Source organism: Amblyraja radiata, chromosome 9 (assembly GCF_010909765.2).
Source record: "Amblyraja radiata isolate CabotCenter1 chromosome 9, sAmbRad1.1.pri, whole genome shotgun sequence".
Taxonomy (NCBI): Eukaryota; Metazoa; Chordata; class Chondrichthyes; order Rajiformes; family Rajidae; genus Amblyraja; species Amblyraja radiata.
Window position 1 is genome coordinate 13,993,946 of NC_045964.1, and position 27,592 is coordinate 14,021,537.

Here is a 27,592-nt window from a genome sequence, read left to right on the forward strand (position 1 = left end):
GCTGAGCCAGCATTCATTGAGACTCTTGCAATAGCCAGGTTATCACTCTAATCTTAATCAAGACTAATATATTTGAGTTTGCAAACCATTCAACCATGAGCATAATTACGAACATACAATCTTGTTTGCATCTGTAATTGCACTTTCCCAACAAGTTATCAGAATGTACAGTGCTCTCCATAATGTTTGAGACAAAGAACCATCATTTATTTATTTGCCTCGGTACTCAACAATTTGAGATTTGTATTAGAAAAAAAAAATCACATGTGGTTAAAGTGCACATTGTCAGATTATAATAAAGGCCATTTTTATACATTTTGGTTTCACTATGTAGAAATTACAGCAGTGTTTATACATAGTCTCCCCCCATTTCAGGGCACCATAATATTTGAGACAGCAATGTCATGTAAATGAAAGTAGTCATGTTTAGTATTTTGTTGCATATCCTTTGCATGCAATGACTGCTTGAAGTCTGCGATTCATGGACATTACCAGTTGCTGGGCGTCTTCTCTGGTGATGCTCTGCCAGGCCTGTATTGCAGCCATCTTTAGCTTATGTTTGTTTTGGGGGCTAGTCCCCTTCAGTTTTCTCTTCAGCATATAAAAGGCATGCCCAATTGGGTTCAGATCGGGTGATTGACTTGGCCACTCAAGAATTGACCATTCTTTAGCTTTGAAAAACTCCTTTGTTGCTTTAGCAGTATGTTTGGGATCATTATCTTGCTGTAGAATGAACCGCCAGCCAATGAGTTTTGAGGCATTTGTTTGAACTTGAGTAGATAGGATGTGTCTATACACTTCAGAGTTCATTATGCTACTACCATCAGCAGATCTATCATCAATGAAGATAAGTGAGCCAGTACCTTCAGCAGCCATACATGCCCAGGCCATAACATCTCCACCACTGTGTTTCACAGAGGTGGATCTAGGGCAGTTCCTTCTCTCCTCCAAACTTTGCTCTTGCCATCACTCTCATACAAGTGTTTCACAAATGAGGTGGTATGCTTTGGATCTTGGCAGTTCCTTCTCTCCTCCATACTTTGCTCTTGCCCTCACTCTAAGTTAATCTTTGTCTCATCTGTCCACAAGACCTTTTTTCCAGAGCTGTGGTTGCTCTTAAGTACTTCTTGGCAAACTGTAACCCGGCCAACTTATTTTTGCGGCTAACCTGTGGTTTGCATCTTGCAGTGTAGCCTCTGTATTTCTGTTCATGAAGTCTTCTGCGGACAATGGTCATTGACAAATACACACCTGACTCCTGAAGCGTGTTTCTGATCCACCAGACAGATGTTTGGGGATTTTTTTTAATTATAGAATTCTTCTGTCATCAGCTGTGGAGGTCTTCCTTGGCCTGCCAGTCCCTTTGCGATTAGTAAGCTCACCGGTGCTCTCTTTCTTCTTAATTATGTTCCAAACAGTTGATTTTGGTAAGCCTAAGGTTTTGCTGATGTCTCTATAACAGTTTTATTCTTGTTTCTCACTCATAGTGGCTTCTTTGACTTTCATTGGCACAACTTTGGTCCTCGTGTTGATGAACAGCAATAAAAGTTTCCAAAAATGATGGAGAGACTGGAGGAACGACTAGGTGTTGAGAGCTCTCTTATACCTGCATTAAGCAGGCAATTAAACACACCAGAGCAATTACAAATGCCTGTGAAGCCATGTGTCCCAAGCATTATGGTGCCCTGAAATGGGGGGCTATGTAAAACCACAGCTGTAATTTCTACAAAATGTATAAAAATGGCCTTTAATAAAATCTGACAATGTGCACATTACCACATGTGATTTTTTTAAATTACAAATCTCAAATTGTGGAGTACAGAGGCAAATAAATAAATGATGGGTCTCAAACATTATGGAGGGCACAGTAAACAATGGGAATGGGAAGCTTGCCCACATTAATTCTGCCTATCCAAGGTCAGTCCAAATGCAGCGTTCCAATCCTTTGATGCCTCAGATTAAGTAATACCACAAAGACCAACACCACGGGAGGTTGACATCATTAATTAGACCAACCGGACAATCAAAGTTTTAAGAATTGTAAAATCAAGCAACAAAATGTTAATGGAACTTCTCTGCCATTAATGACAAAATTATATGATGTTATAACATTGAGTTCAAAGTATTAAATGGAACTTGGGAAATGCTAAAGCCTTTAAAACATCATAGGAAAATATTGTATATTTCTTATTGCACAAACATATATTTTGTTCCTTGGTGAAATGAATCTCAGATTTTCATGTAAACATTTCTAACATTCTCATCCTCCATCTATTTCAAGTTTCCTTCACCTATTCAGCAAGTTCTTCACCCAGGCACAGGCCTGCTACTTCTCACCATACCCCTACACAGGCCGATCTAAATCACGGCAGGGTTTGGTTCCTGTGAATCTCTCATAATCGGAACAGTTCACAGGTCGGAAATGCTGCTGCGAAGAGTTCCCACGCAGCAGAGGATGGCTGCAGCCCTCACAAAATCCATATCGCCGGTCTCCCAAAGACTTGCCTGCCCGTACGGACTGCGTACAAGTCAGGCTTTTGCGAGCTGGGGTGGACCGGCATCTCATTTCGGCGCAGTGGAGGTTAATATTCACAAACTGTTCAACTGTTGGCGCATTACAGCGAAGACGAATCTCATGTTCCTCCAGTCTCTGCATACTTCAAAGGATTGACAAGTACAAGCACATGGGTTGCTCTCCCCTTTAAATCAGAGCTGTTTACCACTCATTGCTGTGTGTGAAATAGTGCTTCGGCAAACAACTAATCAAAATTCAGATCTTACTATTCACTTTTCTAAACGAGCGTTTAACTTGCTCCTCCCACACTTCACACAACACACTAGTACTTGGGACTGCAGTAAGGCAACTAAACTGTATGGGACACTGCCAGTAAAATAAGCACACATAATGACAGATTTACTTGATTAAATATCTGATAGTTACTTCTTCATTCCCACTCTTGGGAATCAAACAGGTTATACACAATTTAACATCCAATCTTGCCTCTCAGTTACTCAATCAGCAATAACATTTACAAGTTATTTCCTGATATCCGTTACTTAACCACCAGCAGATGCAAATGCAAGAGGCAACAGTGGTATTATGTTATGCACTTGCTTTATATACACATAAAGTAACATATTCTTATAAATTATAAACATGATTGGAAAATTGGAAAAGATGATAGGAATTGCCAATATTACCCCGCTGCACAAGAAGGGAGCAAAGCAGAATAGTGCGACCTATAGGCTGGTTATTCTGACTTTGGTGGTTGGTAATATTTTAGAGTCCATTATAAAGGATACGGTTACAGAGTACTTAGAAGATCATGATAAAATAGGTCAAAGTCAGCTTGGCTTTGTGAAGGAGAGATCCTGCTTGACAAATTTGATGGAATTCTTTGAAGAAGTAAATAGCAGGACAGACAAAGAAGAGTCAGTAGATGTTGTTTACTTAGATTTACAGAAAGCCTTTGATAATTTGCCACACGTGAGGCTGCTAAGGAAGGTGAGAGCCCACAGTATCAAAGGGCAGATACTAGCATGGATATCAAGTTGGCTGGATGGCAGAAGACAAAGAGTGGCAATAAAGGGGGCTTTTTCTGGTGGACTGCCAGTGACTAGCGGAGTTCTGCAGGGGTCGGTGCAGGGGCCATTACTCTTCACATTGTATATTAATGATTTGGATGAGGGGATTGAAGGCTTTGTGGCCAAGTTTGCGGCTGATACGAAAATAGGTGGAAGGGCAGGTAGTGTTGAGAAAGCAGGGACTCTGCAGAAGGGCTTGGACGTGTTGGGAGAGTGGGCAGAGATGAGGCAGATGGAATATAGTGTAGCAAAGTGTGGAGTCATGCATTTTGGTAGTAGGAATAAAGACTTTGGAGTGCTGGTGCAGGATTCCCAAAAAGTTAACCTGCAAGTCGAATTGGTAATAAAGAAAGCAAACTCAATGCTAGCATTTATTTCAAGAGGGCTTTTATACAATATCAGGGATGTAACCCTGAGGCTCCAGAAGGTGTTGGTAATGATGGATTTTGGGATATTGTGAGCAATTTTGGGCACCATATTTGAGGTGGGATGTGCTGGCTCTGGAGAGTTTACAAAAAATGATCCCAGGAATGAGTATGTTAACCTATGATGAGCATTTGTCAGCACTGGGCTTGTACTCGCTGGAGTTTAGAAGAATGAGGGGGGACCTCATTGAAATATACAGAATAGTGAAAGGTTTGGATAGAGTGGGTGTGGAGAGCATGTTTCCACTAGTGGGAGAGTCTAGGACTAGAGGTCATAGCCTCAGAATTAAAGGACGTTCTTTTAGGAAGATGAGGAGGCATTTCTTTATTCAGAGTGTGGTGAATCAGTGGAATTATTTGCCATAGAAGGCTGCAGAGGCCAAGTTAGTGGTATAGTTTTAAGTCAGAGATAGATTCTTGATTAGTACAGGTGTCAGAGGTTATGGGGAGAAGGCAGGAGAATTGAGTTAGGAGGCAGAGATAGATCAGTCATGATTGATTGGCGGAGTAGACTTGATGGGCCGAATGACCTAGTTCTACTGCTATCACTTATGACCTTATAAAAATCAATGATAGTTTGCTTCTGAATAATAAATCAGAAATTGATAATATTGAACAAAGACCAATGTGCAGAAACAGCATTCAAACTGAGGCCTTCTTGAAATTATTATCCCCATTAAGTGATGGTGTAGAGTAATATTACGCAAACACAAAATATTATCCCAAACCATCCCAGAATAATCCGACTAAATTTGAAAGATATGAAGTGGAAATTAAGCTTTGTTTCAAAGATGAGTACAATAACCTGTATTCCAAAATTCACAAGCCGAGTTAACACTATTTACCTATGAACCTTTTTCTCAATGCCAGTCAAATTGGATTGATATGTTAATCCCCCTTTATAAATTGTCCCAATTGTCTAGGTGAGTGTAGAATGTAGGGGGAGTTGATGGGGATGTGGAGAGAAGAAAATGGGATTGATGAAGGAATGGTTAAATGGATAGTTGGTCAGTGAAGATTTGGTGAATCAAAGGGCCCATTTCCCTGCTGTCTCTACAACTCTAAAGGTTAAACCACTGCAACTCCCACCTGTAATCAATATTGACTTTTGCAACAGGTTAACCCCAATCTAAGTCAATTAATATTTCTCAGATATTCCCAAATGTGCTTTCTATTTAGAAAACTTAAACTCACTTGCAAAAAGACGGTCAGGGAGATTAATTGGTTTAGGGAGCTGCAGGCACTTGATTAACACTCATTAAACCCGATTCATGAACATTCATTAAACCCATCTCTTCTCAAAACATTGCAGCACAAACAAGAAATACTATCATTCAAAACTGTCACTAAAACAAGGAAAGCCGATCAAAAATTTGGACAAGGAGGTTTGTTTTAAACAGTTAAATAAAAGCTTTCAGTAGCAAATTCCAGAACTTCAAGTGAAAATCAAAATAGACTGTTGGAATGTGACAAGTGTTTTGTACCCAAAGCATTAACTGTTTCTCTTCCCACAGGTGTTGCCTGACCTACAGAATGTTTCCAGTATGTTCTAATTTTATTCAAGAGTTTTGAGCCTGAAGGGGCAAAAATTAAAAATATTTTGGAAGATTGCATGCATGCATGTTGAAAGCTGTAAGGACTGAAATTTATTGAAGTAAGACCATTGAAGGATTTGAAATCAAGGATAAATATTTTTAAATGTATCCTTAACCAATAGGTCGCATGGCTCCTAAAACCCAAGGGTGATCATAGAGGTGGTCAGCGAGGGATCAGTTGGAATGAAATCTGGAGATGAAGGATCAAACGGCTGATGCCATACCCCAGACAAGGGAATGATAGTTGTAGCTGCTGGAAATCAATCATTCCATCTTAGGACATTATTATAGGAGTTCCTCACCGAAGTGCCCACAACCATTGCTTGATAATTTAATCAATTTGATCAAATTGCTTGATAATTAAAATTATCTCCAAACTTTGCTCACCGAAGACAGCACAATGTCAAATCTCATTTTAACTCATTGAATGCAACAGGGCTTGCAACAAGACCTGATAGAATTCCTGGGTTGGACACTGGGGAAATCAAAGCACATTTTCATAACCATTAATGGCAATGTCATCACCAAAAGTCACACCTTAAAAGCCATGGTTGGGATGCAGGAAGCTCGGTGAAAAATCTGAAATTTGAAATAGGGAAGAGACTATGTATTCTAATCCTACTGATTCATCCTGATTTCTTGACAACTCTGCACCCAAGTCAGGAATGTGTGGAACACTCCTCACCTGCCTGTACAACTACAGATGAAACCAGACAAATTCTGGTTCTATCTGAATCAAATTAACACACTTGGCTGGCATCACTTCCAATCCATTAAAATACAATGCCTTCATCATTAATCAGTACAGACTACCAACAAAATACACCATCATAACTCGCCATTATCATCCTTGACAGAACAACCCAAGTCCATACCTTGACGATCTGAAGAGATGGCACACCCAAGTTCACAAATCACATCATGTCAGAATATATAATCATTCATACATCCTCACTGGGGTCAAAAGCCATGAACCCATGATCAATCAGCACTCTCCAAGTGTCTTCCCAGAATACAGCATCTTACCACCACCATCTCGAAGGCAATTCCTACCAATGAAATGCAAATAAAGTACACTAAAGATTAATTCTCCTTTTGGTTCAATATTGGAACGGGAGACAGCCTTTCAACCAGTTCTGTGCTATGCCAGTAACTTCAGAAAGGGGAAATCAGGTGCTTCAAATTTTGGGGGGTTAACATCCACCCAAACCACCCCAGGTACTTTCCCCCGCAACTGGAGGAGATGCAACACCTGCCCATTTACCTCCCCCCTCGACTCCATCCAACAGTCTTTTCAGGCGAGGCAGAGGTTCACTTGCACCTCCTCCAACCTCATCTACTGTATCCGCTGTTTCAGGTGTCAACTCCTGTATATCTGCGAGAACAAGCACAGGCTCGGCGGTCGTTTTGCTGAACACCTCTGCTCAGTTCGCCTTAACCTACCTGATCTCCCAGTTGCTCAGCACTCCCTCTCCCATTCCCAATCTGACCTTTCTGTCCTGGGCCTTCTCCATTGTCAGAGTGAGGCCCAGCACAAATTGGAGGAACAGCACTTCATATTTCGCTTGGGTAGCTTACACCCCAGCAGTATGAACATTGACATCTTTAACTTCAAGTAGCCCTTGCTTTCCCTCTCTCTCCATCCCTTCCCCCTTCCCAGTTCTCCCACCAGTCTTACTGTCTCCGACTACATTCTATCTCTGTCCCGCCCACTCCCCTGACATCAGTATGAAGAAGGGTCTCGACGCGAAACGTCACCCATTCCTTCTCTCCAGAGATGCTGCCTGTCCCGCTTACTCCAGCATTTTGCATCTACCCTCTACTCCTACAATCCTGTTTCACCATTAAAATCCATATTGATTTTCCAGATCAATTTCATTTACCTGCGTGACCCCAGAAGTATTTAGAAATCTAGCGATCACTACATTTAATGCACGAGGAGATTTCTCTTCATCTCATTCTTAAGTGACCTACCTATATACCAAGACCATGGCCCTTGGTTCTCTTTCCTTCACTTCAGAGATGCTGCCTGAGTTACTCCAGCATTTTGTGTTGCCCCTGGTTCTAGATTCTTCAGCAAGGTAAATCAGCTTTGTTACATCCCTTCTGAGAATTTGATAAAATTAAATCTTTCCTTTTTCTAATTCCAGAGATTAGAAGCATGGTGTGATCAATCTCCCTTCATACAGTTAAGTCTACCTTCCCAGAGACCAATCTGGTAAATCTTTGTTGCAGTACATCTTTGCCAAATAGATGCTGGTCTACAAAAAAGGACAGTGCTGGAATAATTCAGTGGGTCAGTCAGCTTGTTTGGAAAGACAGAAATACATGTCTCTAGCTTTACAATTTACAACGCATCTTCGTTTTGTCTCATACCTTCTGTTTTTTCATCTCTGCCTTTGTCCAACCATCTGCCTATCTAACCAACCCTCGTCTGTATCCACTGCCTGTACTGGCTTTGTCCTGCCTATTCTACCTCCCCCCTCCCCCAAACTGCCTAAAGGGTTCCAAACCAAAACCTATCCATGTTCTCCAGAGATGCAGTCTGACCCGCTGAGTTACTCCTGCACTTTGCGTCTTTTTTTACCAAGTATATCCTTTAATAGATAGAGACTAAAACTGTACACAATGATCAAGGTTCCTGCTCACCAAGGACCTACACATCTTTACTCCAGTTCAAATCCTCTCATACATCAATATATCAGCTGTCTTCCTAATTGCTAGCTGAATCTAACCTCCGCCATCAGTGACAAGTCATTTAAACATCAAGATTTCCCTCTGTCATCATTTTAAAAACTCCCATTTTCAGTTTTGTGCACCAAATAATATTATTTTTTCCATGTCATTGCCCAGTAACTATGTTTAACATAATCCTCCCAAACCTTGTTACATACCCCTTCCTCTTTATAATTTCACTTACTATAGTTATGAGCAGAGATTAGACATTTGATTTCCTTCAGCCAAATCACTGATGTACATCATGAATAACTGGGCACTACGCTAATCCCTGCAGCACCCAATTCATCACAGCCTGTGAAAGGTTCATTTATCCCAACTCTTTCGTCCTGTAGGATATCAGTGTCAGGCACGTCACACCTGACGCCTGTGGAGTGAGGCACCACTGCAAGTGATCTCAGTTATCCACCAACTCAGCTGTGTTGTCTAATTGTGTTTCACACTACTTCCTTGGTTATTTTTATGCAGCCTTCACCCTTTCACTGCTTAGTAGACTTAGTGCAATCCGTGTATATTCTACCTCCGGTGAATGTACATTCTTGTGATGATCACAAGGTTTTCGTTGTACCTGCACCTCGGTGCAATTACACATTTGACAATAAACATAACTTGGCCTGTATTTTTTTTAAAAGGGGAGCTGGCAGACAAGACTTTGGTGAAAGAGCCCAGCCACCTGGCTTTGCGTGGAACCATTACTCAGCCGGAAGAGCGGGCGAGCCACCCAGCTGATGGCCGGCACTGCCGTCAGTCCCCTGAACCACAACCACAAGCCCTGGGCAAAAGGTCAGCCCTACAGCGGGCAGGTGGCGGCCACCAACACTAGATAGGCAGCAACGCTGTGGGATCCGGGGCCGTGGGGCGCGTCCCTGACCCTGAGCCCGCAGCGAGCGCCGCGCTTTAGCCGTTACATAAACATGGGTGTGGACGGTGGGTCAAGGGGCGGCGAGTCAACACCTTACCTCAGTGACCGAGCGTTAGGTTAACCCGCCGCAGCCGCCTCCAGCGTCCGACAGGCACATGTGGGCACGGCCGGCGGAAAACAAACTCAAGTGTAATTCAGCGCCAGGGACGTGGCGGAGTGGGGCAGATCCAGCCGCCGTCTGTCCCCCGTCCCGGTCCCGATTCCCCGTCCACTCCGGCCGCAGCCTCACCTGCCACTGCGCATCGACTCGAGCGCCGACTCTACGTCCGTCCGTGGGAGGGAGGGAGCTGCGAGTGGGCGGGACCAACGACAACAGCCCTAACGATTGGTCGGTCGGACGCGCGCGTCGGGGGCAACTCCGCGGTGGATTGGTCCAAACCAGTGTTCGTCAACTCTGGCGTCCATTCGCGCAACGCCGGTGACGTCAACGCGCTGGAAGTATGTCCAGCTGCCGGCGCTGCCGCCATGGCGCATGCGCCTGCAGTCTCTCCTGGTTCCCAGACGGAGGATGTGGGCAGGTGAGGCACTAAGAAGTGAGGTCCTGGTATAAAAGTTTAACATTTACTCTTTCCTTCAACATTCGAGTGTAATGTTAATTAAAACATTCAAACCCTAACTGACCATTTAAATAATTGGAGCACTTTCCAAAGTTACATCCCAAGAGAAAAGGGTAGATTGTTGGTGTCCTTGATCTGTGATGGCTCATTATTATTGCCAACGTGCCTCTCCTTGGCAGTTGATTTAATTTGCTACAATAATCTTTGCCCCACATTCCGTGATGGAGCAGTCAAAAGCTGGAAAACCACAATATTAGTGTACGCTTAAATTGGGCAATCTTGGAATTGTCCTCTGAGAGAAAAACTGTATTTAGGGGTTTTAACATAGTACAATGTGGGAACAGACCCTTTGGCTCACCATGTTTGTACCAAACAGGATGGCAGGTTAAACTAATCTTCTCTGCCTGCACATGATCCATATCCCTCCATTCCATATCCATGTTCCTATCAATAGGCCTCTTAAATGCCACTATATCTGCTTCCACCACCACTCCTGGCAGTGCCTTTTACAGGACCATAGAATGTCAAAAGATGTAAAAAAAACATCTGGGATCCAAGTGGATATGAAAAGCTGAATCCAAAATTACCTCAGTAGAAAGAGAAAAGTAAAATGTTCAACAATATTGGTAGTAACTAAACATTGAGATGGAGATCCAGACGATTATATAGAAGATTAAGATATCGAGGATTCATGATGACTTGATCGTATAAATTAAGAACTGGCTTATTAAGAAATGGCTTATTCATAAAAGACAAGTGAGTTTTGGTGGAAGGTAGATATTCCAGCTGGAGGTCTGTGATTGGTGGAGTTCTGCAAGGATCTGTAAACTTTACTGTTTGGTTTAATCTGGACGTGAATGTAGATGGGTTGGTGATTAAATATGCTGAAGACACCAAAATTGAGAAGTTGCAGACAGTGAGGAAGGCTGTCAGAAGATGCAGCAGGATGTAGATTAGTTACACAGCACGGCGGCACAGCAGTAGAGTTGGGCGCGACGTCCGGAGCCTGGGATCCCTTGTTGGGGATCCCCGGAGAAGAGCTCCAACTGCCGGCCCGCGGCCTATAACATCCTGAAGCCGCGGTCTGCGGGCGCGGCGTGGACTTACCATCTGGAGCCTGGGTTCCCTCACCGAGGATAGCCAGAGAAGAGCGCCGGCCTGCGGCCTACAACATCCTGAAGCCGAGGTCTCTGGTAGGAAAGCGCCAATTCGGGACCTCCAAGCCGCGGAGTGTGTTGGACCGTCCTGACGAGAGGGCCTGTACATCCGGCCTCCCATTGCAGCGACTGCGGAGGTTTATGTCCCCGACCACGGGTGAACAATGGAGGAGGACTGACTGTACTTTGTGCCTTCCACCACAGTGAAGAATGCTGTGGTGGATGTTTGTGTTAAATCTTATTGTGTATTGTGTGTTCTTTTTTTTGATTGTACCGCTGCTGGCAAATTCATTTCACTGTGCTTATATGTGTATATATGGGACGACAGATGGCACAATGGGCTAAGTGTTCGGCTGGCAACCGGAAGGTAGCCGGTTCGAATCCCGCTTGGAGTGCATACTGTCGTTGTGTCCTTGGGCAAGACACTTCACCCACCTTTGCCTGTGTGTGAATGTGTGTGAATGTGTGTGAGTGATTGGTGGTGGTCGGAGGGGCCGTAGGCGCAGATTGGCAGCCACGCTTCCGTCAGTCTGCCCCAGGGCAGCTGTGGCTACAGAAATAGCTTACCACCACCGAGTGTGACTGAGGAGTGAATGAATAATGCGATGTAAAGCGCCTTGAGTATTAGAAAGGCGCTATATAAATCCCATCCATTATTATTATTATTATGTGATGAATACAACTGATTGATTGATTGATTGAGGTTGAATGTAGGGGGAAAATATGCAGTTGATGGCAAGAACCTTAACTGCATTGATATGCAGGAGGATCTTGGAGTCCAAGATCTTTGCTCACTGGAGGTGGCAGCAGGAGTAGATAAGGTGGTAAAGAAGGTGTATGGTATGCTTGTCTTCATTGCTAGGGGCATTGGATATAGGTGTTAGGATGTCATGTTCAACTCTATAGGAGCTGCACTTGAAGTATTGTGTGCAGTTCTGGTCGCCCCATTACAGGAAAAATGTTGTGGCTTTGGAGAGGGTGCAGAGGATATTTACCAGAATGCTGCCTGGATTAGAGGGTTTCAGCTGCAGGGAGAGGTTGGGTGAACTTGGAATGTTTTGTCCAGAATGTCAGAGGTTGAGGGGAGGGGAGAATGTATAGAAGTATATAAGATTGGATCGGAATAGTCAGTAGACAGTCATAACCTTTTTCCCACGGTGGAAATGTTCAACACTAGAGGGCATACCATCAGTGGTGATAGTACAACACATTGGAATCCAACCAGGACATTTTGCTGCTTTCCAGGCTGTGCCCTACCCAGTCACCATTAACCAGAAACCTAATTGGATAAGTACCGTGGCTACAACAGCAGGTCAGATGCAAAGTTTCCTGTGGGGAATGACACACCTCCTGACTCTCCAAAGATTTTCCTCCATCTACAAGCCATAACCCAGAAATGTAGTGGAACATGCTCAAGTTGCCTGGTTAAGCTCAGCTCTAATAGCTCAAGATCAAGTTCTGGGACAAAGCTGCTCTGTTATTTGTCCTTTTATCCACCACACAGTACAACACTGCCTATCACAGTGACTGCAACATGTCACATCTACAAAATAATTCCTTTCCTTGGCAACTTAGACGTTACTTCTGTCAACAAAACCAAGAGCTATCGGGGCCCCAACTGTAGTTCCCACTCCAAGTCGTATACCATCTTGAAGTACATCAGTGGTCCTTCATAAGCAGAAGCACTGCAGAATGACTTGCATCGCAACCTTTGCAGCAGTTCAAGGAGCCAGCTAACATCTTTTCAAAGGTAATTAGAGGTAGTGACAGTGAAATGTCAAGCCCAAAAATAACTAGTGGACAGCCTCAGATGTAGAATAGCTTTTCTAAGGTGAGAGGGGACAATTTTAGTAGCAACTTTTGACAGAGGATAGGGCATTGGTTGACAGAATGAGCTGCCAGAGGAAGTGATGGAGGTGGGTACACTTATAGCATTTCAAGGACAGTTAGGCTGGTAAAATTGACAAACGCAGTGGGTCAGGTAACATGTGTGGAGGAAACTGGGCAGACGATACTTTGAATCAATACCCTTCTCTCCATAAATTATGTCTGACCCGCTGAGTTCCCCCAGCAGTTTGTTGTTTTTTACCCAATCATTTGTATCTCCACTTTGACAAGTACATGGAAGGGTTTGGAGGGGTATGGCCCAGCTGCAGGCTAGTGGGACTAAATACACTTGTCGGCATGGATAAGTTGGTCCAAGGTCCTGTTTCCATGCTGTACAGCTAAAGGACTCGAGGCCTCCACTTCCCCTCTCTTACCCTTAAAACCTAATCTGTTCCAATATCTTCTTATATGCCCTTGATACATGGAAATGTATCAAGGTTTGTTTCGTAATTCACCCTTGTAGTTCCGTAATACATTTTACCCTTTTGCGTGGCCATTTGGCATCACATGGGCAAACGTATGACGCCCAGCATTTAAAGCCAGATTTGGGGTGGCATCGTGCATTGTTGTGATGCATCGTTGATGATGATTGCTTGACATTGCATAACATCAATCTCATTGTCAATAACCAGCACCATCATGAGGCAATGTAACCATCTACCCGTGATATTTTATAGTGTTACATTGCTGAATTACTCATCACCATTAACCAGCAACTGGATAAATACTGTGGATGAAACATTGGTTGACTGCTTTACACAGTATGTTCATGATGACCTGAGTCACATAATGGAGAAATTATTATCTTCTGTTTGTCCATATCTGCTACGATATGTGTGGGAATGATCCAAACAATATCTGTGGGAGGTCACAGCCAGGGACACGCTATATCACCTTTCGCAACCAGCTCGAGAGTCAAGAGTGTTTAATTATCATGTGCAGCAGGACCAGGACAATGGAATTCTCTCTTATTGCAGCTTTACAGGCACATAAAAGTATCAACAAATTATATACAATAATGCAATCAATTATCAGTTATGCTAGGTAACCAGACCACAATAGTGCATTCCAAACTATGTGGTGTAACCTGATATGAAATCCATAGTCGTTCTGTGCTGAGGTAGAGTTGTAGTTAGGGTTGTGCAGGGTGGCTCAAGAGCTGGATGGTTCATAGGAAGAAGCAGTTCTTGATTCTGGAGGTAACTGTTCTCAGGCTCCTTCCCAATGGCAGCAGCGAGATGAGAGCAGGGCCAGGGTCATGTGGGTCTTTGATACCAGCTGTATTCTTGAGGCAGTACGTCATATATAGCCCTTTGATGGTGGGTATGCCAATACCATCCACCACTATCCAGTGTCCACTAGTCAGTATCCACTACGTTCCTTCATTCTAAGTTTAGGGGCAGCACAGTGGTGCAGCGGTAGAGTTGCTGCCTTACAGTGCCAGAAACCTAGGTTTTATCCTGACTACAGATGTTGTCTGTATGGGGTTTATATGTTCTTCCTGTTTCCAAAGACGTGCAGGTTTGTAGGTAAAATAGCTTCTGTAAAAATTATTCCTACTGTGCGAGATAGAACTAGCATATGAGTGATTGCTGGTTGGTGAGCCGAAGGGCCTGCTTCCAAGCTGTATCTCTAAACTAAACGAAAGTTACTGAGCCAGGATGCGAAGCAACAATCAGTATGCTCTCGATTGTACACCTGTAGAAGTTCAGTAAAGTATTCGGCAACATTCTGAATCTCCTCAAAGCTCGGAACAAGTAACAACGTTAATGAGCTTTCTTTGTGATTGCATCAATGTGCTGAACCCAGGACAGATCTTCAGAGGTATGCACACCTGGGTACTTGAAGGTGTTAACCCACTCCACCGCTGTCCCACTGATGAAGACTAGCTCATGAATCCTTGGCTTTCTGTTCATGAAGTTAATAATCAACTTCTTCGTCTTACCAACGATGAGAGCAAAATAGTTGTTCTAGCACCGCTCAACCAACCAGTAGTTAACATGTAGTTATACAATGTGTCATCAATACATCGATCCACATTCCTCAGTAAATGTAATTGTGTTTTGACCATGTATTAATGACGCCGTGTTCCTTTGAATAAAATTAATTTCTTAAAACTCACTGTCATTGCTCCGGACCGCGAGCACGGGCTTTTTCTGGTGTGCAGGTAGTCACGTTATTTTATTATTCCATGTTATTTTATTATTCTCCCGCTCTCTCGTGGTGCAGTGTTAATGTAGTAGGAGTGAGTGATGACAAAGCAAAACAGTTAATGTTTAAGAAAAAAGATTTTTAAGCACAAAAATAGTGAAGCTCATATCAGATGCCAAAAGATCTGGGAAAAAAGCAATCGAAAATGTAGTGTTTATGTCACTGAAAAAGGACGAAGCAAAAACAGGTCGAGTTTTTAGAACTGTATATAATATTGTACACAAAGGTAGGCCATACACAGATATGTCTTCTGATATTGAACTGCAAGAAAGAAACAGCATCGACTTGGGGAACGTTCTACACTCTCGTAAGTCATGTGCAGATGTTTCTCACCACATAGGGAACCAGATGCGAAAGACGGTGGTGGAAAATATAATTTCAAAACAATCTAAAATGTGTATTATGATTGATGAATCTACTACTATTAATGGGAAAACTGTTCTAGTAGTCTGCTTGAGAGCAGCAGTTGGTGAATCTTCCCAACCTATATCATTCTATTTTGACTAAGAACATATGAAACTTGGTGTAAATGCAAAATCTATATATGATGGGCTTCTAAGTTGCTTACAAAGCTGTCGTTTTTCAATACGGTACCTAAAAGAAAATGTGATATCACTTGTAACTGATGGTGCATCAGTAATGTCAGGACGAAATGCAGGGGTTGCAAAACTATTTCTCGATGATTTCCCTAATGCAACTGTTTGGCACTCAACTGCATGTGCTGAGGCTCTTCACTGTCAACTGTTGAAAATTGGTCGTGTTTTCAGTGTGAGATGGGTTGCTTCGTCTTACCGAACTGTTAAGGCAATGTGGCAGTCTTATAAATCTATTTGGGAGGATTTTGTTAAAGCAAGCTGTGATGCTTCAAGATCTAGTGCAGAGAGGGCAAAGTACGAGGGGCTGAAAAAAGTATTAGAATCATCAGCTTTCGTAAAAAATTTGGGCTTGTTGATGGACAGTTTGCTAGAGTTGTCTGAACTGTCACTTGAACTGCAGAACTGAAATTGTACACTTAGGCACATGAGGAAATTAAACAAACTATCAAGGTTCTTGAATGTCAAATAGAGAAGCCAGCAAAATGTTATACTCAAGTGGAGAAAGCAACAAGCCAGATGATATTTAATGGAATACATTTGAGAGCTGGTAAAGTACCTACTATACATAGAGAACAGTTTTTGAGGAGTTTGTTGAGTAATATGAAATCCAGGCTGCTTGAATCTACAATAGCTTCCAATGATAAATGTAAAAAGTTAATTAATGTCAAAATATTTAGATATTAACAATATTCCAGAAGATTCACTTTTTACCTTTGGGGATAATGTAGAAGACATGGCAGAACAATTTTGCTTAAATGGTCGGCTTTGTATCAGAGCCTTCAGAGAATTCAAGGAATTTAAAGGGAAGATAGTTTCTGCAGAATTTCAGCAGCTGCTAACGGCTGTAAATACAATTCCGGTATCAACAGCAGAATGTGAAAGAAGCTTCAGTGGCATGTATTTCTGCATGACACCACAATGTGCAAGACTTCAAACTGATCAGTTCTCAACTCTTCTATTTATTAAGTTAGTGGGACCTCCTCTGTCAAAATTTAACCCCGAAGAATTGGTGAGGCCAATTCTGGAATAAGGTGTACAATTTTGGTCGCCAAATTATAGGAAAGATGTCAACATAATAGAAAGAATACAGGAACAGCTTCTTCCCTGCGGCTGTTACACTACTCAACACTGTACCTCGGTGATTGCCAATCACCCCCCCCCCCCGGACACTCCCCCCACCAGGGAAAAAAATAAATAATTGCACTACTATGACTGTATGCATGTAAATATATTTATTTATTGCTCATATTCTATGTCAAACAAGAGGACATGATTTGAGAATTAAGGGACAAAAGTTTAGGGGTAACACGAGGGGGAACTTCTTTACTCAGAGAGTGGTAGCTGTGTGGAATGAGCTTCCAGTGGAAGTGGTGGAGGCAGGTTCGATTTTATCATTTAAAAATAAATTGGATAGGTATATGGACGGGAAAGGAATGGAAGGTTATGGTCTGAGTGCAGGTAGATGGGACTAGGTGAGAGTAAGTGTTCGGCATGGACTAGAAGGGCCGAGATGACCTGTTTCCATGCTGTAATTGTTATATGGTTATAAGAATATGTGAGGACATGGCTTCTTAGTGGCAGAAGTCGTGCTGAAGAAACAGCATGCAGAAAGAGAGAGGAGGTGACTGAAAAAAATGGAGATTATATACCATTATGGAACATTTTGTAATGTAAACAGAGAGAGAGAGAGAGATGCAAGAAAGCAGCTATGACATAATGCACAATAAACTATATTATAAATGCTCAATAAACAGGTTATGCATTCTTGTACTCTTACATGGGTATGACCGCACATAAAAAAATCCCCCCCCCCCTTCCTTCCCAACCTCAGCCTCACGGACCTTAGAGTACCCCTAGATCCTAAAACCCATTTCCATCACTGACCTTACATCCAATGTAGTGGAGTGCTTTGAGGGGTTGGTTATGGCGCAGATCCACTCTTGCTTCAAAATGACCAGGACCTGTGTCAATCTCCTCCTCACTGACCAACAATATAGGTTTACCCGCTTATCCCACTGCTCTACTCTCTTTACACCTATGACTGTATGACTAAGCACTTTCTCCAAAGCCATCTATACATTCACAGACCATACCACTCTTGTTGGACGAACAATGGTTGTGATGAGCTAGCGGACAAGAGTCAGATAGAACACCTGGTTAAGCGCTGCCAGAACAACAGCATGTAACACAAAGTCAACTAATCCAAGGAACTAATTGTTGACTTTAGAAAAGGGGAGTTGGGAACCCACATGCCAGTTTTCATCAGTGGATCAATAGTGAGGAGAGTTGGTAGCTTCAACTTCCTGGAATTGACATCTTGGTTCACCTGTCGTGTGCCCAGTACATACAGTAGATGCAACCATGAAGAATAGTGCTTGCATATCTACTTTCTCAGAAATTTTAAGAGATTATAGCAGGATTCTGATCAGCTGGGCAAGTGGGCTGAGGAATTGTTAATAGAGTTTAATGCAGATGTGTAAGGTGTCACAGTTTGGTAAGTCAAACTAGGGCATGATATTCATAGTGAATGTTGTGGATAGGACAGATTTAGAGGGATATGGGCCGAACGCAGGCAGGTGAGACTAGTGTAGATGGGACATGTTGGTCGCTGTGGGCGAGTTGGGCCTATGCTTCTATGAAGTTTCTATGCTGAATTACTCTAAAGGGCCTGTCCCACTTACACGTCCTTGGCTTGCAAATTACGTGACCTCGTGGTCGCTTGAGGCGTACGGGCATCGTATGGCCGCGCGGGGCCGGTCCCACTTAGAAGCGCGGAGGGGTATGGAGTTGTGCGGGGCTGGTCCCGATATCGCGCGGGGCTCTGAAATTCTTGCAGTGAACAAAATCGTTGCGTGCCAATAGCCTGTCACGGAACTGACGGCCAAAGTGGGACAGGCCCAAGACCCTGGCGTGACGCAACGTCTCACCTTCAACAGCAGCAGAAGCAGGCAAACAATCGCCGAGCTCGGCCTGAGGCTCACGGCTGTTGCGGTCCGGATCCGCCCCCACTTCTACTCCCAGAGTGGGGCCAAGTAAATTGAAGATGGACACAAAATGCAGGAGTAACTCAGCGGGACTGGCAGCATCTCTGGAGAGAAGCAATGGGTGACGTTTCGGGTCAAGACCCTTCTTTTCAGACTGAAGAAGAGTCTCGACACGAAATGTCACCCATTCCTTCTCTCTAGAGAAGCTGCCGGTCCCGCTGAGTTACTCCAGCTTTGTGTCCATCTTCAAATTACGTCACGCGCTCCAAACGGCTGTGCGTACGCATGGTCGCGCGCGACCTTCGCTCGACCGTCTCGGCTCAACGCGACCATGAGGTCGCGTAATTTGCTTGCCAAGGACACGTAAGTGGGACAGGCCCTTAACTCTTTGACTCTAGTAGTGGGATCTAGAAGTGCAGGTACATCGTTCCCTCCAGTGGTGTCACAGATAAATAGGGTGCTCAGGTACATTGGCTTTCATCAGTCAGGATAAGTTTGAATTCTATGTTACAGTGTACAACATGTTGGTGAGGTTGCATTTGAAACATTGTCTTCAGTTTTGGTCATCATGCTCTAGGAAAGATGCTGCTAAACTGGAACGGGCGCAGACAAGATTCATGAGGATATTGTCAGGACTTGAGGGCCTGAGCTACAGGGAGAGGTTGGGCAGACTAGGACTATTCCTTGGGGGGGGGGGGGGGGGGGGGGGGAGGAGGAAGGAAGCTGTGGGATGATCTTATGGAGGTGTATGAAAATCAGGAATAGATAGCGTGAATGAACAGAGTCTTACCCTGAGTAGGGGAATCAGGAAGGTGAGAGGGGAAAAAATTACTTGGAACTTGAGGGGCAACAGAAGCTGGTCAGTATGTGGAACGAGCTGCTGGAGGAGGTAGTCGAGGCAGGTACTATAACAACATTTAAAGGACATTTGGACAGTTACATGGATAGGAAAGGTTTAGAGGGAGATGGGCCAAACATAGGCAGGTAGGACTATCGTAGATGGGGCATCTTGGTTGGCATGGACAAATTGGGCCAAAGGGCCTACTTCTGTGCAAGAGGCTATATAGAGTGGTGGACTCCACTCAGTCCATCATGGGCACATCCTTCTCTTCAGTTGAATGCATCTGAAGTGCTGCCTCACGAAGAAGGATATTATCAAGGATATGCACCATCTGGGTAAGGCCTGCTTCTTACTTTGACCACTTTGAGGAGCAGAAGTCTGGAGTTCAACACCACCAGGTTCAGGAACAGCAACTCTCCAGCTACCATTAGGTTCTTGTACCAACCTGCATAACTTTGATCCTACCTCAGCTCAATGGACCTTCTCTTTCACTACATGGACTTATTCTTGGATTGTGGCTTGTACTAATGTTTTGTATTTTTGCAGCCTTTTTCTTTTCACCATCCTGGATAATTTATGTATAATTGATGTATGTGTGTGTTGACTGAGTGTGAAGCTGCAGCAAGATTTTCATTGCATTTGAACACCATTGTACCTGTCCGAGTGACCATAAACTTGATTTGATTTTACTGCGTTTAAACCTTTTGATTGCTTCTTAAAGGAAAGCAGATGCACTAAATAGCTTAAAATAAAAATAGACAGCAGGTCCTCAACCTGAAATGCTAACTCTATTTCTCCTTTCACAAATGCTATCTGACCTGCTGAGGGCTATCGGCATTCTTTGTTTGAATTTCTTCTTTCAGCAGTTGCAGTTTTTTTTTAAATTCTTATTTCTTGTTTATAATTAAATAATTTGTCCATTTTTAAAAGAATCATATAGATGCTCTTCCTTTGGTAAAAATATGGCCATTAGCTCAACATTTCCTTTCCTGAAAGAATCTCAGCCATGGTTCTTTATTATGCCTGCAGAAGGAGAGTATTGGCTGTAAAGAGAGTTTGGACAAACCTGGATTGTTTTCCCTGAAGTATCGAAGGTTGGGGGGAGACCCGATAGAATATAGAAAATTATGAGAGGTATAGATAGGGTAGACAGAGTCTTTTCCTAAGATGGAAATATGGTGGATGGTGTAGAGCAAAGACCAGGGCTTCTCAAACGGAGTCAATGTTGCTTTAAGTTAGGACTGCAGAAAATACCCTGTACTTCTTGAAATATTTCCATGGATCATTAAATTCCATGTGAAATATAAGTAGTCTGAAGAATGATCACACCTCTGTGCCTCATTGTTCTGCTCTCACTCCCCCTCACCCCAGACACAATAAGGATAGAGTTCCCCTGATCTTCATCTTTCATCCCGGCAGGCATCACATTCAACAAATCATCCTCCAACATTTCTATCACCTCTAACGTGATCCCAACACCAGTCACATCTTCCCATCTTTCACCCTTCTTACTCTCATCCTCTCATCTCACCCTTTACCCACTTATGCTGAGATTACTTCCTCCACAAAACCTTGGTCAACTCATCCCTTCCCACCCAAACCACCCGCTCCCTGGGTACTTTCCCCTGCAACTGCAGGAGATGTAACATCTGTCCCTATACCTCCTCCCACGCCTCCATCCAGGGACCCACAACAGTTCTTCCCGGATGCGCACCTCCTCTAACCTCAACTACAGCATTTGGTGTTCCCGATGATGCCTCCTGTATATCGGTGAGACCAAGTGTAGACTTGGCGACTGCTTTGCCGAATACATGCGCCTGTTCCCCCAAGGACTACTGGATACCCCGGTTGTTAACCATTTTCATTCCCTTCCTGTTCCCAAACAGATCATGACAGAAGCCTCCTCGTGGCGATCCCCGGAAACGACGACACGATGCCCTCTGTGACGCGTCGGGCGACCAATTCTGTCAACATGTTGGACGACGATGGAAGCCGACAGCAAGCTATGCGTTGTCTGACAAACGAGCGAATGATTCCCAAACATACCTTTCCATCCTGGACCTCCTCCATTGCCACAGTAGACTGGTGAGGCCACACACAAACTGGAGGAACAACACCTCATATTGCAAACCAGCAGTATGACCCTATAAACCCCATCTTGCATTCCTTCAACCAGATACACAATTAGCAGTTTTTCTACCCTTGACCTTTACAATTCACAAATCTTTATCCTTTTGGGCTCATACCTGTCATTTCATCTCTGACTTTTGTCCAACAATCTGCCTATCAAAAAACCCCCTCGCCTCAGTTCACCTATTACCGACCACGCTCTGTCCTGCCCCTCCTCTCTTCCAGTTTTCTCTCCTGTCCTCTCTGCAATCAGTCTGAAGAAAGGTCACAATCCGAAACATCACCAAATCCATGCTCGCCAGACGCTGCCTGACCCAAGTTATTCCAGCACTTTGTGCCTTTAGTCAGGTATAGTCGCAGTTCATTGTTGTTACAACATTAATCCTTGTATTGGCACATCTGTTGAAAACCATTGGATTCATATTATTTCCAATAATATCCCGGCAACTGTCTCCTCTTGAATGATGAACAGCTCAGCCGAGGACAATAAAGATCAGTAACCTCCACTTGTAAAGTTGCAAGAGTAACAGTGAATTGAATAAGTGCAATGCTACACAAGAAGTAGAGGAGAAAGAAGAGAAAGGTGTAAAGTGCGTATAGCAGAGCCAGCCTAAAATTCAGTAAGATCTCATCAGCCATGACAGTCCCCAAACTCCACATTCTCACTTGTTTGAATTCTCCAGTGAACTGCAGGTGTGTGCGGAGTCATTGTCACTCCATGCTTGATCTTGAGGATATTCAACTTTGAGCTGAGTTATTTTGAATTGTATCTTATGAACAGAAATGTGAGACCTTCCTCAAAAAAGTAACTATATCTGTGGCTTGGATTTGCCCCATTCCCTTGCTCCTCCCCTGTTTCTGCTCCTTAAGGGGCCGTCCCACTTAGGCGCTATTTTCGGCGACTGCCGGCGATTGTCACAGTCGTAGCAGGTCGCCGTAAAAAACGACGACTGGACCCCCCCTTACGACAATGTCTATGACAAGCTACGACAACCTACCACCGAGTCGACGGCAAGCTACCAACAACCGGCGACCCATTAGGATGTCCACCTACGACCACAACCTACGACAACCTACGACTACAAAGGTGACACCCTACGACAACCAAAGTCAACCTACGTCCAGCGACAACTGAAGACAATTCCGTCACCGGTACCTGTCACCAGTTGACGTAGGTTGACGTAAGTAGTTGCCAATGGATTTCACCGAAGTCAGCATCCAGCGACAACCAACAACACCTGGAGACAACCTACGACAACACCTACGACAAGCTACGTCAAGCCCACAGTCGCCAAAACGTTTTGAACATTTTAAAATGTTACGACTCTTTAGGCGACTTGAGGAGACTACTCACGCCCATACAGGCGTCACCCCGCGACCATGTGGCGACAGCCATGTGGCGACAGTCGCCTGTAATCGCCAAAAAAATCGCCTGTGGGACAGGGGCTTAACCAGCAACTGTTAACAGAAGTTGCTAATTCCGGCATTGTTACCTTGTGCTTCAGAGTCAGTCAACAACAGTTTACCTTCTCCCCTCCTCAGGAACTTGCCAAAGATATTGATGACATGATAAGACTATGTAAACTAGATAATAAATAATCTACATATTTATAGATGAAACATCTTAGAAACTCTTCAAAGGAGCATTGTAAATACTTCATAAATTATGTTTAGATACCTTGCTATATTTTACATGAACCTTTGCTTTCCTAATCTAACCTTTGATTCACTTATTCTCACAAAGTTGGCTCATCAGACAAGCTGTCTCCAAATATTCCAGATAAGACACACTGAAAGAACCCACTCTGATTAACACCTCAAAAAGCATTGCTGGACTTTGCACTCTGGAACATGTCGTAAATTGACAGATCTTGCCAGTCAGTCACACAATATATTTAAATTGTATCCCCAATCTGGTTCCAGATCACCACACTGGCCACCCGTTGCCCCTGCAAAGCCCAGCTCCTCCGACATCCACCCACACTCTAACATCCACCCACAATCTACCCCTGGAACATCCACCCACCCACACTCTACCCCTGCAAAACCCACACCCTCCCGCCCCTCACATATCACTTGCCAGGCTTTGTCCCACCTCATTTCCAACTTTCTCCCCCATACTACAATCAGTCCGCAGAAGGATCCTGATCCCAAACGATGCCTCTCCATGCTCTCCACAGATGCTGGCGGATCCGCACTGTGTCTTTTTTTGTAAACCAGCATCTGCAGTTCCTTGTGTCTATATCTCAGTCACACTTTGCAGAGTTCGCGGATGCCTTGTGAATGTCAGTTCTCTCTAATATGGAGCCAGCATGATGGGTGTCAGTGAACACATCTCAACCCGGGAACCTTTAATGAGGACAAAAGCACGTACTTCTATCCTTCATCTGCATCCCAAAGGGATACAAACTGATCCCAAAGGCAAATTCAATGCTCGCATTTATATTAAGAGGACTGGAATACAAAAACAAAGATGTAATGCTGACATCTCTATTGTAGACATACTGAATTTCCTCATCCTTCTGATGAAGTAGAGACAGTGGTCCGCTTTCTGGATTGTAGTGTCAGTGTGATTTTAAAGACTGTTAGATGTTCATTCCTTCTGGAGATTTGGCTTTGCAAATCACTGTTTAATCATTGAGTAGTAATTTTGTAACTAACCTCGTGTTTACATGACATTTCTTTGTGTACATAATATGCTGCCTGTTTTTCAGTTAATGTTGTCTCTCCATGGTCTCTCGTACTGACAGTGTGTCCTCTACATTACTACAGGCTACTGATGTCCCACTGTCTCTTGTAAACACCGGGTAAGTGATCATGCCTGTTCTATTGTATAACATTAAACAAACACGTGATTTGTTGGCTCCTGCTGTTATCATGCCCATGCAAAAGTTCATTAACTTATATACATAACCTTTATACATAAACTTTTTACCATCTGACAGCTGCCTTGTAGTACAATTCCTCCTTACCCAGTCAGTTAACTGGAAACTAGGGCATTCATTTCAGTCTGGTTGTTGGTAACTCCCCCCAGGGACAACAGCAGCTTTGATCTCCCTTCTCTGTTTTGGGGAAAAACTTGAGGGCTTCTCGTGTCTTTTGAGTCATTTACGAGGAGTGACTGTGATCGTTTGCAACCAATGTTTGTGCAGCAGATCCCAGAAACAGATTATTATTGTCTAAAGTTAATGGAGCAAATACTGAAGATACTCAACAAGTCTGACAGCATCTGCGGAAAATGGAGCTAGTAACATTTCGGTACAATAATTTTTTCATGGGAACTAGAAGAGTGAGAAAATAAATTTGCTTTAAGTTGCGGAGAGCCGGGTGGGAGGATAGACAGAACAACAGGAGAAACCTACGTTTAATCCTGTCCTTGGGTGCTGTCTGTGTGAAGTTTGCATGTTCTCCCTGTGAATGCGTGGGTTCCTCCAGGTGCTCTGGTTTCCTCCCACATTCCAACAACATATGGGTTTGGAGGCTAATTGGCCTCTTTAAAATGCCCCAAGCATGTGGGGAGTGGGGCGAACCTGGGATAACATAGCAAAGGTTCAAAGGTTATTTTATTGGTCACATACACCTAGGTGTAGTGAAATGCTTCTTGCCAATGCAGCACATAAAGAAAGAATACAGACATAACAGTAATAAAGACATTTAAACATAAAGACATCCCCCCACAATGGTTCCCATTATGAGGGAAGGCACAATGTCCAGTCCCCATCCCCAGTTCACCCATAGTCGGGCCTATTGAGGCCTCCACAGTTGCCTCCACGGAGGCCCGATGTTCCAGGCCGTTCTCGCCGGGTGATGGTGCTCCGGCGTCGGGAGAATCCTCACAGCGGCATGGGACACCTGGAACGGCCGCTTCCGTACTGGAGGCCGTGGCTTCCGAAACCAACAAGGCCGCGCCGGATGGAGCTCCACAACTGGTGATCTCGCTGAGAGATCCCAGGCTGCCGAAGAAAAGTCAGCGCCGCCACCCGCAGCTGGCCGCTCCTCAGACCCGCAGCTCCGCGATGTTTTTTATCGACGGTCTCAGCTCACTGGAGTTCCAGCGCGGCAACCCGGGTAGGGCATCGCCCACTCCGCGATAGCGCTCCAGCACTGTGCCGCTACCGAAGCCGAGGTTCTGGGCGGTCCCTGACAGGAAACGCCGCTCCAGGCCCGCTGGTAGGCTGCGAGGACTGGTCGACGGTGCAGCCCGGAGAAAAGCTGCCTCTCCGACCAGGTAGGGAGCCTAGAAAAGCAGTTTCCCCCTTCTCCCCCCCCCCCCCACATAAAAAAGGCTAGAACTCCAGAACAAAAAACTCAACTAACTAAAAATTAAAAAAAGAGAGAAAAAACGGACAGCTGCAGGCTGGGCAGCCATACCATACAGGACGGCGCCCCCTCTAGTATGAACGGGCGTTAGCATTAGTATGAACGGGCGATTGATGGTGACTGGGGACTGGTTCCATGGTGCATCTTTCAATGTGGATCGGATGGGCCAAGACAATCTCACTGACACAGTGCCAACCAGGGAGGGTGGTGAGTGCTTATGAATCACATTCAATCCATGGATAGAGGTGTAAACATAGAGCTGAATGAGGACGGTGGAGAGAATGCTGGAACCGTGAGATACAGGGCAGCAATTGCTGTAACTTGTGGTCAGAGTTACCATGATCGGATACTATCTGTGGAGGGAGGTAATGTTTTATGTCGAAGTCTCGTGATGAGACTACGTGAAGAACCCACCGGCCCACATGTGCGTCAATACGTCATCGCATGGCGCGAGATACGGATGCATTCGGAAATGCTCCGTCAGGTAATGTGGGTTTTTTTTCTTGCAGGAACGGTGCAGCAGTCTCGGTGATGCTGACAGGCGCGACCTGTTCAGCAACCACCATTAAAGCTCCTGAAGGGAGCAGGTGGCCCGGCCTGGTCTCGGAGTAACTAGCAGGCGCGACCGACACAGTAATCCATCAAGGTTTCGATATGGAGCAGCCTGCCGCACCGGGATCGGAGACACTGGCAGGCGGGACCTGCACAACAACCTCCGTTTAAAGCTCCGAGAGGGAGCAGTTTGGAAGCGTGGGGCCGAAGAGATGTAGGACAGACGCTGGCAGGTAAGGTCTTCCTTCAAACCTCCGTAAAAGTTTCGAAATGGAGCAGCTTGGCACCGGGATCGGAGACACTGGCAGCATAGGCTGTACAGTAACCTCCGCTAGCTCTGAAAAAGAGCAGGTTGGCGACCTGGGCTCGGGGACGCTGGCAGGGTGGCCTGCACAGCAACCTCTGAAAGCTCCAAAATGGAGCAGCCTGTCGACCCTGGTTCAGGGAAGAGCAACTTGGAACTGACTGTTCAAAAGCCATATTGGCCAGGGAAGCACTGCCTCAACATCAAAGACTGAGGTTATCAGGCTGCTCACAAGAGTGAGGATAACTGAGTAAGTGTACTGCACTGCACTGATACAGGCAGTTAAATTCAGATATTTGAGGATATCTCCTGCACAGAGGCAGGGAGTTTGAGGATTCCCTCAACACATGCAAAATATTTTCAGCTCATGGCTAAAATAGAGCTGCCAGCACTCTGGAACTTAATTTACCATCCTCTCGGGGATAGGCAAAGCAGTAAAGGCCGAACTGGCAAGTAGCATTATTTCCTGACGTGCAGGTTTCGTGTTGTAAAAAATAAATAAATAAACAATTACATAATTAAGAAGCAAAAGCTCCGAAAGGGAACAGTTTGGCGACCCGAGTTTGGGGAAGACCAAGGCCAAAACGGCAAAATATGTCCAAAAAGACAATACTGAGCTGGAAGGTACTGCCTCATCATCCATTAAGGATATCATCTGTCGGCTCTCAAGACGGGAAAACCTGATTGAGAGGTTGGTCAAAGAGAATGTGCTCCGCACACTGGCGACCGATACAGGTAGTTCCAGTCGGATGTCTGCGGCAGCAATACCTGGTTCAGGGTTGCATTATGA

At 44.4% G+C, this 27,592-nt stretch overlaps 1 protein-coding gene across 4 annotated transcripts in view; it reads right to left on the minus strand.

Annotated features, from left to right (window-relative positions):
* Positions 1-9,543, minus strand: part of numb (NUMB endocytic adaptor protein) — a 118,262-nt gene extending 108,719 nt beyond the window's left edge. For all 4 annotated transcript variants that reach the window (XM_033026738.1, XM_033026737.1, XM_033026740.1 and 1 more), the window contains exon 1: positions 9,301-9,543. The gene's annotated coding sequence lies outside the window, so the exon portion shown is untranslated. The remainder of the gene's footprint in view (positions 1-9,300) is intronic.
* Positions 9,544-27,592: the final 18,049 nt, after the last annotated feature.